We start from the raw sequence: 14,340 nt of genomic DNA, 5'->3' as shown, positions 1-14,340 counted from the left end.
CTTGTTATTGCAAGAATAAATAGATGGACTTCTCAGATCTTTGCTGCATGGCAACACATCTCTTTATTTCATTGATGGGAGCATATAATTTAGAGAGATTATGCTAGTATCATTATATAAAGTTATTTAAATAACAATTTGTTGTTTTTAGTATTGTTTATAGGGACTGCCTTAAGAGAAATACTGCCATTTTTGTCCTAAGAAATTTGTTTTATGTACATGCAAACTACAGCCTATTTAAAGTAGCTCAGGTGTGAAGCCAACTGTGTTACATTATACCTGCTATTGTGTCCATGCCAAAGGAAATAGTTCTCAACAATCATCTGGAGCTTGGATTATAGCTGTGATTTTTTAAAATAAGGGGACAAATGAGGAAATCAAGAATCTTATATACTTTTCATTTTGAAAAAAAAAAAGCCCTTCTAAGAGTCTGATTGGGCTAAAAGCCGTTCATTCTGTTGTGCTATGGAGGCAATGTTTATTCACTGACATTAGAAATATTTTAAAATTATTTTCCCAAATAAAAACTGAGGAGGGTAATGTGTGAAGCTTGCACCTGTCCAGTAATAAAAGCAGCTTTCAGGATTATGTGTATCACAATCCAGGCAGCAAAAATGTCCCCACTTTGCTGCAAATGTCACCACTAGGTGCTTAGGTTCTTTGGGCAGCCTGTGCCCTGCAGATGATATCTGACTTCTTGCCAAGAACACGTGACCATTTCTCCTTTGCGATGCCCCCCTGCCATGCTGCCCTGCCTGGGAGCCAGCTGACTATGGACTGAAACCTCTGCAAACTGTGAGCTGAAATAAATCTTTCCTCCTGTAACTTCAGGTGTTGGGTATTTTGTATCAGCAAGGAGAAAGTGACTAAGACACTGTCCTTGGCATATCACCCTTCAAAGGCACCGGATCCTATGGTGTGCACTGACCAGAAACACCATTCAGTGTGCCTGGCATAGATCTCTTCCTCCTGTGTTCACAGTGCCCTGTCTTGCGGGTGTCTGCACCTCCCTCACCCTAATGGGATGGTATGAGAGAGTGGGCCCTTGGGAGACAGGTAGGTTTAGAGTCATTGATGAGGGTGGAGCCCTCATGCTAGATTTAGTGTCTTTATGAGGAGAAACAAGAGCCTTCTTTGCACATGCACCAAGTAAAGCCTGTAAGACATGAGCAGGAAGAGAGATCTCTGCCATTCTGCCCTAGAACTCAGATTCCAACTTCCAGAGAAAGCCATTTGGTCATGGTGTTTGTGACAACAGCCTGACTGACGTGGGCACCCACATTTGCCCGAAATCCTGTTTCCAGACCAATTTTTCCTCTCTGAAACTTAAGCTTTGTTTTTTGGCCTGCAGTTCTCCAGATCTTGGAACACTTGCTATGTTTATCCTTCACCTTATGAGGCAAGGCCCAGCTCCAGAGCTCTGGCTCCTCCGTAGTGACCTAGGGTCACAAACAGGGATACAGCAGACAAACTCCTGACACATTCAGGAAGGCAAGACTGTGTTTGTCCTAGTCTCCATAACACAGGCCACAGAAGAGACCTTCCACAGAAAAGCCCAAGCAGATAAGACCACCTCCCAGGATCCCATCAGGGCAGCCCCAGAAAGAGGAAGGCTTCTAGGGACACAGAGCCACAGAAAACACACCCTGAAACCACGTCCCCAGCATGAGAATAAGTCTCAATGTCTACCATCATGGCTGTTTTCTCTGAGCTGTCTACCTTGTTCTGGGCACTGCTCTGCAGCCCTCTGTGTGCATTCACCAAATACCATGGCTCCTCATATCTGGGCACATCCATGCCCCCACACCCCCCACAACCCTGCAGATGAGTGGGTTCCAGCACTATTCTTGCCTTGAGATGTGAGGACACATGTCAGCTCTGGACTACCAGAGAGCACATGTCTGAGTTTTGTCCTGTGTATTTGCCACTGTCACTTTCAAAATGCTGGCTACTCCATCAGCCTGCATCTCTAAGTGATTCTAATGAGCTGAGTTTGAGGTAGTATTAAAAAAAAAAAAAGAAAAACAAGATGAATCTTTGTAGTTTGGAAGCCTGGAGAGTCAGAGATTGTTACCACAGTGTGGCCTGGCCCAGGCTGTGTGACAGAGGATGTCTATGGACCTTCTTCTCCAAGGACATTGCACTGCTCCCAGTGGTGGCTGTGACACCTTTCACTCTACCTCAGAGTCTCATTAAGCAGAATTCAACAGTTGTTCTGCCCTGCTGTGTGCCTTGGAGAGACCAGATCTCCAGGACTTCTTACCTCAGCCCAGCACCCCAGTAGGGGTGGCTTATCTCTAAAGTGATCCGAGAGGAAAATTGATGTCTTCCCTTTGCCTATTATATGTATATATTACTAAAACTAAAGAAAAGAGAAATTTCAAAATGCATAAAAAGTTTTGTCTGATTCCATATCCTGACTCACCAGATTATTTAAAACCAAAGAATATTCAATATTGTCAGTACCTGGACTGATATTCAATATTGTCAGCACCTGGACTGGGTTTGGGGATTTAATCATTGAGATTTTCTCCTGGTAACTATTGGTCTACTTGCTACTCACTCCTACTAAAAACATTTGTTGGGAGTGTATTAACATCAAACATGCAATGATAAATAAGTCAAAATCATAGTTTAATCAGAGGCTTGTAACTGAGGTAGAAAGATGTCTCAGAGATAGTAATGATTAAGCTCATTTTCAGAGAAAAATTAGAAGCTTGCAAGGAAGAAACAGAAAAAACAGACATGTACCTATCCATGGAGAACAATGTGCACTGGGAGAATGTCTTCTGTCTTTCCCACGCCTTCTTACCTGGCCCACCCCTGCTTCTCCAGGCTTCTCTCTACCTGAGTATCCTACACCTTTAGCCACACCAAATATTTATCTTTCTCAAAGCAGGAAACATCTAGAAAATTCAATCTGAACTTGACACAAATTCTTCTACCTGGGAGTCTCCATCAGCTTCTTGTGTTTTAGTCTCTTTCACCTGTAGTGCTTTCTTCTCATTCAAAGCCTGGAAAGTTACCAGTTCCAGGGGAGCTTCTCTTCTGCAAAGTCTTACCACTTTACTTAGAACACTGCAGCTTTGGCTACATTCCCACTCCTGTTCTGGATGCTGATGAGGAACAGAACACTTGCTCTGAAATTTGACTAAGCCCCTCGATCCAAAGGACAATGCCAGAAGTAGAGGGTAGGAACATTTTCCCTTTACATAAAGGAACTAATTCATCATCTACTTTGATAGCATGAATTAATTTTATAGTGGATTTTGAAAGGGAGAATTTTGAGAGAAATTCTTCTTTGGGGGAGCAGTATGTTTTTGGAAGGGCTGCCTCACACTCAGTTCTGCCCTGGACGTCAGCCCAGACAGATGGGGTCTGGGGCCAAGGGAGCAGAGTTCTCCCAACCTTCAGTGGTCAGTAAGAAACACCAGAGGCCAAGCCTGAGAAGACATAAAGGGACCCTCACACCCACACCTTCTCTGAAGACAGTGGGCCTGGCCCAGGCAGGCCTCCAGAGAAAGCAGAGGCTCTGACAGTGCCAGAAATAGAAGAAACAAACACATGTACAACCCAAGGAGCCTTTAGAACATTTTATTAGCTAAAAATTAACCTAAATCCATGGGATCTGTAGGAGTTTTCTTTGTCTAATAGGGGAATGAGTCTTTCACTGCATCATACAAATTGAAAGCGTGGTATGGGTCTCCCCTCAGCCATCTGATTTCACAGAGCTGTCTCCCTCGATAGTCAGACCTTGTAGCATTGTTGTCACTGGCACTCACCGTCCAGCTCCACAAGTTCTAAACAAATGTCTGCTGATTTTTAATTTTCAGATGAAAGCAATTTCCACTACTACCCTTAGGCAATATTTGAAGATTTGAGACATTAAAAAAATAAACAGACAAGAATCTGTAGCTCAGTAAGCATAGAGTTGAGGGGTTGTAGCACAACTTACTTTTTGAAGTGTTTGATTCATAGATCTGTGTGCAGAAGGCATGAGTACTTGCTATACTGTCATAAAATGTGCTGGATAAAATAAGAAACCAATTCTGACAGCAGCAGAAACATGACACATGGTCAAGGAGAGGGCATTGTGTATTTTAGATCCTCAATAGCTCAATGTCTCCCTATTTTCCTTCTGAGGGATGATAAACAACCAAGAATTTTTACACACACAGTGAACCTTAAGTTCCTGACATACAGCAAGCCAAGACAGGTTAACAACTAGTAAACACACACACACACACACACACACGCACACGCACACACCCAGAGTCTGTCTACCTACCTGCTTACCTTCCTACTTATTCCATACCTGTGTGGTATACAAACATCTAAATATCTATAAACACACATATCTGCTGCTCCTCCCTCTATGAAGACTAAGGCAATTTCCTAGTGAGCATCTTGTATCAACCAAAACCACCTTCAGCTGGATGTCTGCATCACACAGCAAAGCCCTGCCTTACCTTCTCCATCCAGTCAGGAACCAGGAGGGCTGGTAATTTAGCTCAGTGGCACCTTGCCTGCCTTGCTAAGTGCAAGGTCCTGAGCTCAATCCTCAGTACTGTAAAAAAAAATAATAATAATTGAGTGGTAGGAAGCAGGAGAAAATACAGAAGAATTTCTGTATTCAGCAAGACAGATCAAAATGCTATTTTGAAATGAAGATACATCCTGGTAAATAGTGTGCTCAGGAACGTAGGAAGCAAGGCCAGAACTCCCACACCCTCTCCCCATGAGGGACCCGGAGGGTTTTTGCTCACATAAGTGTACTTTAGACAGTGTGACAGAAGTACGCTGCCACTTCAGTTAATGGATTTATCAAATACCTTATTTCATGCTTTCTGCTTTTGATTTATGAATTTTGATCCTGGAGACAAGGATCCTGTGAGTATTGATTGCAGAAAATGTCAGACTAACAGAAGTTAATTTCATTCGTGCATGGGGAAGTCTCTGATTCTCTGACAGCGCTGTCTACCGAGGATCAGCTGCCAGGAGCCCAAGTGACATGGTGCTGTCACCATGGACAGCCATCCTGCTGGCAGACCATACCGCACTGTGCTACAGTTTGACATGACACACAAATATGTATCTGGACATGGGCTTGTGGCAGTGAGGCTCTGGAAGTGGGGAAGGTGGGGAAGGGAGACAACTAACTGCCAGGGGAGGAACATGTGATCCAGTGAAGTGTGTAGGGTCCTCTGTCCACTGAGGCTTCACACTTTTGATTGCAATATGCCTGACAGGATAATGGAATGTCATTCTGCCAGCTCTCAAGCTGGTTAGGGAAAGTTTATCTATTGATTGACTTTCTTTGTAAATTATCAATCTTTTTTACTCCAGTCAGTGAGTCATCACTTATGCAATAATATACTAATGTGGTGCCATGCAGCAGGTGCATCTGTAATGAGAATCTCTTGTGTGTCTCGGAGGTTGCATAGCTGGAAACAAAGTGGTTCTAAGCCATAGACTTAAAACACTTCCTATAGGTGAAGCTACAAGGAACAAGGCAGGATGTCATAGAGACATTGCAGTGTTACTTAATATTATATTACCATCCAGAGATAGACACAAAAGAATGTGCTTAGTATAATGAACATAGACACAATCTTAACAAGGAAAGGAAATGAGTATAGCAGAGTGTTGTTTTCTGCTGCAGTGATGCTGAAGCTAATTAAATTTTAATTGTACCATGACTTTTTTTATTCTTGATAAAACTATCTGTATATAAAGGCTAAAGCTTAGAAAATATGACTGAAGTACTCAATGACATCAGCCCAGTAGATTCCAAGTAAAAGCTTTGACTTTTAGAGGTTTTGTGGCTCCTCTCAAAATTCTGCCTTAAACTCTGAACACAGAAGGTAGGATGAATTTTAATAACCCAAATTAAAGTCCTTTCTACTGGTTTTTGTTCAGCCACACCAGGTTAAGCACCTTCAGAACAAGAGGTGTGAAGAGTGCACCCATATAATGAGCTTGGTTCTCTAAGGCAGGCGGTTGCCCATAACTTGGAAATTCAGAGGCCATGACACCTGATTGCTCTTTTGTCAACCATCTTAATATTTCTGAAAGTGGAAAAAATAATGAACTAATGCTTTCCTGGCTTATAGAGATCTTTACTATTATCACTGTGTGGTGTGACTTTCTCAAGAGAGAAAGCAGCTTCAAGGAAAGCTATAAATTACACAGGCAGGCCCTGACACCTGCCTCCCAAATAGCAGAACCGCCCCACTCTGGCACTGGCACAGGCACAGGTGCAGGCAACATCCCACCAAGGGATATTTCCATTCATCAAGTCTGAGCGATGTTAGAGGAATTCTTGAGTGTCAGGGGATGCTCATTTTAACACCGGGACAGTTTGATGGAGACCAGAAAATTCATACTATTCTCACCATTGCTTACAATTACAGTTGCTTTGCTATGTGAGCTAACCCTTTAGGAGGTGCTTAATGTAGAACATTTGATCTGCTGGTTTGGGTTTTTTCTTGGGACAGATCCAAGACCAGCGATGGAGAACCTTTTAGAAACAAGTGTCCAAACTGCAACCCCAAACTCTCTTATTAAACCCGAATACTGAGGTTTTGTTTAGAAAAAACAATTCATACATTAACATCTTTTGTCTTAAAAAGAAAACAAATAGTGTGCATGCCATAGGTTCACCACCACTGACCGAGACTGTTGTCGACAACTTAAATTGTTATAGGGAAGGGTTAAAATAATGTGTAATAAACATTTTTCTCACTGTTATAAAATGACCCTGACTAATATAAGGACAATTTATAAAAAAAATTTAAAAATTCTCTATGTGTATTTTCAAACATCTGTGTTGGAGTGCAATGAAGTACACATATTTAAAGTGGACAAAGTGGTAAGTTCTCGTCCATGTGTACACTAGGAGCCATGAATATGAGCCTCCTTCTCGAGTTTGTGTCTTTTCCTAAACATCCCCTTCCACACCTGGCTGCTTTCTGCCTCCCTCTCCATTTCTAGGTAACCACTACATTCCTTCCCATCATTCTAGATGACCTTTTATTTTCTTTACTCTTAGATGATTGGAATCATACAGTATATACTCATTTTTTTGCCTGTCTTCTTTCACTCAGCATAATTTTGAGATCTATCCATATTGCAACACAGTTCAGTATTTTTTATTGCTGATTAAAATTTAATTTATATGAATATATCACAGTGTATTAACTCATTCATTTATTGACAGATATTTTGGGTGTTTCCAATTGTTTTAGCTATTAGAAATGAGGCTGCTATGAACATTCACACATATGTGATATAGGGACCTCTGCTTTCTTTTATAATAGAAAAATCCTTAGGAGTAGAATGACTGAATTGCCCAGTAGGTATCTGTTTAATTTTACGTAAATTACCAAATCGTGTTGCAAATTGGCTGCATTGTTTCTTTGCCAACAAGAATGTATGAGAGTTCCAGTTGCTTCACATCACCTACAAAATGGAGTGTGGTCAGACTGGTTGAATATAGAAGAATGCTTGATTATTTTTGTTTATTGATCCTACATCTTACAACTTTGCTAAATTTATTTTAATTCTAATAGCTTTATTGTAGACTGCATTGTATTTTCTACATAAAAAATATGTTTACTTCAGATATCTAATCTGGATGTCTTTTTCTTTTTTTAATTTTTATTTATATATTTATTAGTACATTTTAGGTATACAATACATTTACATTTATCATTGGGTGTTCGTACCTGAACATGATGTATCTTAGTTCTTATTTTTTCTCCCATTACCTGTGCACCCTTCACCCACTCCACTCTTCCCTATTTACACAGACTTTGATTCCATTTTTTTTCTTATAATTTTTCCTTTCCCTTCTTCCCTTTTCCCTTCCCTTCCCGGTACCCCCAAACCCTTGGACATTTTCCTATTTCAAATTATCAATTATTCATTTTAATCATTTTCATCCTTATTTACACTTTCAGTTTCTCACACTAGAGAAACTATTTGGTATTTACACATGTGTCTCCTATTTATTACACTTAAGAGTATCTCCTCAGTATGCATCCATTTAGCTATAAATGTCTCTAGTTTCTCATTCTTTATGCCTGAGCAGTACTCCATTTTATAAAAAAACCACATCTTCTTTATCCAGTTACCAGTCAATGGGCACTTGGGCTGTTTACAAGCTTTAGCTATTACAAACTGTGCCGCTATAAACATGGATGCACATATATCTCTGTGGTATGATTCTTTTAATTCTTTGGGGAAGATTCCCAGCAGGGGAATAGCTGGGTCAAACAGGACCTGTAGTCCTAGTTCTTTGAGGTATCTCCATACGGATTTCCACCGTGGTTGCACCAGTCTGCACTCCCACCAAAAATGGAGAAGGGTTCCTTTCTCTCCACAGCCCCGCCAGCATTTGTTATTGGTTTATTTCTTGATAGCAGCCATTCTTTGTGGAGAGAGGTGGAATCTCAGCATTGTTTTCATCTGCATCTCTCGAATGACCAGTGATATTGAACATTTTTTCATATATTTATTTGCTCTTTTTACTTCCTTGTCTGAGAAATGTCTTTTCATTTCGGTTGCCCATTTTTGAATTGGGTCTTTGAATTTGATTTTTTTCAGTTTTTTATATATTCTTGATAGTAGACCTTTGTCTGAGGTACAGCTGCTAAAAATTTCATCCCACATTATAGGTTGTCTCTTAGTTCTGTTGGTAGTTTGTCTTGCAGTGCAGAAGTTTTTAATACGATGAGATCCCAGTTGTTGATTCTTTGTGCTAGCTCCCATTCTATTGAGGATTTGTTCATAAAGTCTTTTCCTATGGCAATATCATTATGAGTTCTACCTAACTTATCTTCCAGCAAGTTTAGTGTTTTTGTCTTAATATTTAGATCTTTAATCCACTTCGATCTTAGTTTAGTACATGGTGATAGGTATGGATCAGATTTAGTTTTAATCTTTGGCAGGTTGAAATCCAGTTCTTCCAACACCATTTATTAAATAGGCTATCTTTCCTCCAATGAGGGTGGTTGGCTCCTTTGTCAAAGATGAGGGGGCTGAGTATGTCTGGAGTTGTTTCTGCATCTTCTAATCTATTCCACTGACCTTTGGGTCTGTTTCTTTGCCAGCACCATGCTGTTTTTATCATAGTAGCTTTGTAGTACAGTTTCAAGTTGGGGATTGTGATACCCCCAGCCATGTCTCTGTTGCCTAGAATTGCTTTTGCTATTCTAGGTTTTTTCTGCTTCCAAATGAATTTTTGGATTGTTTTCTCTAGTTCTGTGAAGCATATTGTTGGAATTTCAATTGACATTGCATTAAATCTATATAGTAGTTTTGGAAGTATGACCATTTTCACTATATTGGTTCTTCCTACCCAGGAGCAAGGGATGTCTTTCCATTTTCTTGTATCCTCTTCTATCTTTTTTTTCAGAGTGCTGTCGTTTTCAATGTACAGGTCTTTTGCTTCCTTTGTTAGACTGATTCCTAGATATTTCAGTTTTTTGGAAGCTATTGTAAAAGGAATTGTTTCCCTAATTTCTCTCTCAGTGAGTCTGTTATTTGTGTACAAGAAGGCTATTGTTTTTTGAGTGTTGACCTTATATCCAGCTACTCTACTGAATCTGTCAATTAAGTCCAGAAATATTTTGGTGGAGTTTTTTGGGTCTTCTACATAAAGTATCATATTGTCAGCAAATAATGACAGTTTAACTTCTTCTTTTCCTATCTTTATTCCTTTTATTTCTTTCTCTTTTCTAATTGCTGTGGCTAATGTTTCCAGAGCTATATTGAACAGGAGTGGTAATAGTGGGCATCCTTGTCTTGTTCCTGATTTTAGCATGAAAGTTTTCAGTTTTTGATCATTTAGTATGATGTTGGCTGTTGGTTTTTCATAGATAGCCTTAATGAGGTTGAGATAAAGACCTTCTATTCCAATTTTCTGTAGCACTTTTATTTTTCAGAGTGCTGTAGTTTTCAGTGTAGAGGTCTTTTGCTTCCTTTGTTAGATTGATTGCTAGATATTTCATTTTTTTAGATACCATTGTAAATGGAATTATTTCCCAAATTTCTCTCTCAATGGGTCTGCTATTGCGTATAAGAAAGCTATTGTTTTTTGAGTGTTTACCTTGTATCCAGCTGCTCTACTGAATTTGTCAATTAGGTCTAGAAGACTTTTGACTGAGTTTTTTGGATCTCCTATGTAAAGTATCATATCATCGGCAAATAATGACAGTTTCACTTCTTCCTTTCCTATCTTTATTGCTTTTATTTCTTTATCTTTTCTAATTGCTATGGCTAATGTTTCCAGAATGATATTGAATAGGAGTGATGATAGTGGGCATCCTTGTCTTGTTCCTGATTTCAGAGTGAAGGTTTTCAGTTTTTGACCATTTAGTATGATGTTGGCTGTTAGATTTCCATAGATAGCCTTAATCAGGTTGAGATAAAGACTTTCTATTCCAATTTTCTGTGGCGTTTTTGTCATGAATGGATGTTGGATTTTGTCAAATGCCTTTTCTGCATCAATTGAGATGATCATGTGGTTTTTGTCCTTGACTCTGTTACTATAGTGTATTACATTTATTGATTTATGGATGTTGAACCATCCTTGCATCCCTGGGATAAATCCAACTTGGTCAGGGTGTATGATCTTCTTGATGACCCTCTGTATTCTGTTTGCCAGTATCTTGTTGAGGATTTTTACATCTGTGTTCATTAGGCAGATTGGCCTATAGTCCTCTTTTTGAGTTGGGTCTTTCGCTGGTTTTGGAATCAAAGTAACACTTGCTTCCAGGAATGAATTTGGAAGGCTTGCTTCCCTTTCAATTTCCTTGATGAGTTTAAAGAGTAATGGTGATAGTTCTTCTTTAAATATCTTGTAGAATTCAGCAGTGAAACCATCAGGATGTGGGCTTTTCTTTGTTGGTAAATTTTTTATTACATTTTCAATTTCACTCATTGTTATTGGGCTGTTTAGAATTTCTATATCTTCTTCATTTAATTTAGGCAATTCGTATGTATCTAGGAATCTGTCCATTTCTTCTGTGTTTACCCTTTTTATTACAGTACAGGTTCTCAAAGTAGGTATTGATGATCCTCTGGATTTCTGCTGGATCTATTGTGGCTTCACCTTTCTTATTCTTAACTGCATGGATTTGAGCCTTTTATTTCCTTTTTTTTTTGATAAGGTTGGCTAAAGGTTTATCGATTTTATTTATTCTTTCATAAAACCAACTCTTTGATTCATTGATTTTTTTGTATCATTCTCTTAGTCTCCATTGCATTGATTTCTGCTCTAATCTTTATAATTTCCTCTCTTGTGTGAGCTTTGGGTTTGTTATTCTCTACTTTTTCTTGGAGTTTGAGATTCTGCATTAGGTTATTTATCTGAGTTCTCTCTGTTTTCCTAATATGGGCATTCACTGCTATGAATTTCTCACGTAGAACTGCTTTCATTGTGTCCCATAGATTCCTGTATGTTGTACTGCCATTATTATTTACTTGTAGAAACTGTATAATTTCTTCTTTAATTTCCTCTGGGACCCATTGGTTGTTCAGGAGGGTGTTATTCAATTTCCAGGTGTTTGTGGGAGTTTTGCAGCTTTTCATGTTATTGATCTCCAATTTTATTGCACTATGTTCTGATAATATACAGAGGGTAATTTCAATTCTTTTAAATTGACTTAGACATGTCCTGTAAGCTAGCATGTGGCCTATTTTGGAGAAAGACCCATGTCGTGTGCAGCTGAAAAGAATGTGTATTCTTATTTTGTGGGGTGGAACACTCTGTGAGCATCTATTAAGTCCATGTGTTCAATAGCTTGGTTCAGTTCTAGAATTTCATTGTTATTTTTTGTCTAGATGATCTGTTTATTTGTGATAGTGGGGTATTGAGGTCCCCCACTACAATTGTATTAGTGCTTATTTGGTTTTTCATGTCTATTAATATTTGTTTTGTATAGTTGGGAGCATTTGTATTTGGTGCATGTATATTAAGGATTGTCGTCTCTTCCTCTTGGATTGTTCCCTTCACAAGTATGTAGTGACTATCATTATCTCTCATAATTAGTTTTAGTTTGAAATCTACTTTGTCTGCAAATAAGATTGCTATGGCTGCTTTTTTCTGGATTCCTGTCACATGGAGAACTGTTTTCCATCCTTTTACTTTCAGTCTATGGATTTCCTTTTGAGTTAGGTGTGTTTCTTGTATACAGCATATTGGTGGGTTTTGCTTCTTAATCCATTCTGTCAGTCTATTTCTTTTCATTAGTGAATTGAGGCCATTAACATTGATAGTTATAATTGAGAGATATTGACTAATCCTTGTCATGATATTTTACTTTTGTTGGCTCTTTTATTTCTTATTTTCCCCCCTTTCACTTTAGTGTCTTACCTTGTGTGGTGCCTTCTCTCTGTTGGGCCTCATGGAGTTGTGACCTTCATTGTCTTTTTCTAGGATATTGCTTAAAATTGTTTGGAGTGCTGCTTTGGTGTTCATGAAGTTTCTCAGGTGTTCTTTGTTGTGAAAGCATCTAATTTCCCCATCAATTTTGAAAGATAGTTTTGCAGGATACAACAGTCTAGGTTGGAAGTTATTTTCTTGTACAGCTTGAAATACTTCACTCCAGGCTCTCCTTGATTTGAGGGTTTGTGCTGAGAAATCTGCCGTGATTCTGATGGGCTTTCCTTTGCAGGTGACTTATTTCTTTTCTCTAACTGCCTTTAGAATTTTGTTCTTCTGTTGGGTTTCTGGGCTCTTGACTATTATATGCCTCAGTGTAGTTTTTTTGGTCATGGCTGGGTGGAGTCCTATATGCCTCACTTATCTGTATGTCCAATTCTCTACCTCTGTCTGGGAAGTTTTCCACTATTACTTCTGTGAACAGGTTTTTTATGTCAATTGTACTTTCTCTTGTTTTTTCGTGGCCTCCTATCAGTCTTATGTTATTCTACTTTGCATCATCTTGCAGCTGTTGGATTGATTTCTCATGGTCCCTTAGTATCTTTAAAAAAATCTCTGTTTTCATGGTCCTTAACAGCAATCCTGTCTTCTATATCTGATATTCTGTCTTCAGATTCTCTTAGTCTGCTCTGCATGCTTTCAATGAAGTTTTTAATCTCCTGAATATCTGTTTGAATCTGTTTCATGGTTTCCATTTCTTTCTTATGTTGAGTGATCATGTTTTCCATTTCTTTCTTATGCTGAGCATTCATGGCTTCCAGCATGTTTCTGATCTCATCTATTTTCTTATCTGTTTCTGCTCTAGAGCCTCTAATCATGTCTTTCACTCTGCTCACCATGTCTGGGAGAATATTTCTGTTTTGAATTTTTCTAGAACCTCATGCATCTGCTTTGTTACTTCCTGTGCTATCAGTTCAGGGTGTCCAAGTGGTTGCTTATCAGAATTTTCCACCTCATTTCCTCCAGAATTTCCTTTTTGTGGAAGTCTGCATTTGTGCCTTGCTTAAGCGTCTTCTCATTTTTGTTTTTGGTACTGTCCTTGGTTTAATTCCTTGGTTGATATTTCAAAATTGCTTAATGTAGGTATCTTTGTTGCTTGTGTTTAAAACCCTTGTGGAATGATTGCTTTTCAGAGGTGTCTTCCAGATATAGCATGTGTTTGGGTTTTGAGACTCTAATGACTCTGAGACTATTTTATTTTCCTTATACCAGGAAGGAAAACTGATTAGATCAATCACAACATATTAGCCAAATGACATAGTCAGCAATACCATAGCATCAAATGCAGCTTAGAAAATGGCAATTTGTGGTAGTTATTAATCTATCACATATAACTATGTGAGTTAAATTAAAACTGAGGACCAACCCAACATAAGTTCATAATGAATAAACTCTTCAATATAGCATCTTTCCCCTTTGGGGTGGGGAGTTAAAAGGAGTTGGGGAGGGAGGGACAGGTAGAAAGATCAGGAAAGATTAGCAGTGAGGCCAGAAGACACAGGAAGATCACACAAACTCTAAGAAGTTGTTAAAGGCAAGAGGAAAAGGCAGAATGAAAGAACAAAGATGTGAATAGAATCACCTAATAGCAACAGGGAGGCTAGATACCGTATTTACTTTCCTTTAAACCTAATGATAGTCAAGAGAAGGAAAAAGAGAAGAAAAGAAAAATAAGGGAGAAATCTGAATTCAGTGCAGGAAGGAACAAATGGGGAGATGAAGAGCAATGTAGGACAGTGAGAGAACGAGTGAGAGAGAGAGAAAGAAAAGATAAAAGAAAGAAAAGTAAAAATTTGAAGAGTAGAAAAAAATAAAACTTAAGAATTAAAAATAAGAGAAAAGATTTTTTTTTATTTTTTGCAAATAGCAAAAAATAAAAATTATGGGCCTCA

The sequence above is a fragment of the Heterocephalus glaber genome, unplaced genomic scaffold, assembly GCF_053883595.1.
Source record: "Heterocephalus glaber isolate CG9 unplaced genomic scaffold, H.glaber_assembly_v1.0 deba00000331, whole genome shotgun sequence".
Classification (NCBI taxonomy): domain Eukaryota; kingdom Metazoa; phylum Chordata; class Mammalia; order Rodentia; family Bathyergidae; genus Heterocephalus; species Heterocephalus glaber.
The sequence above is the reverse complement of the archived record's forward strand: the minus strand, read 5'-3'. Positions refer to the sequence as shown.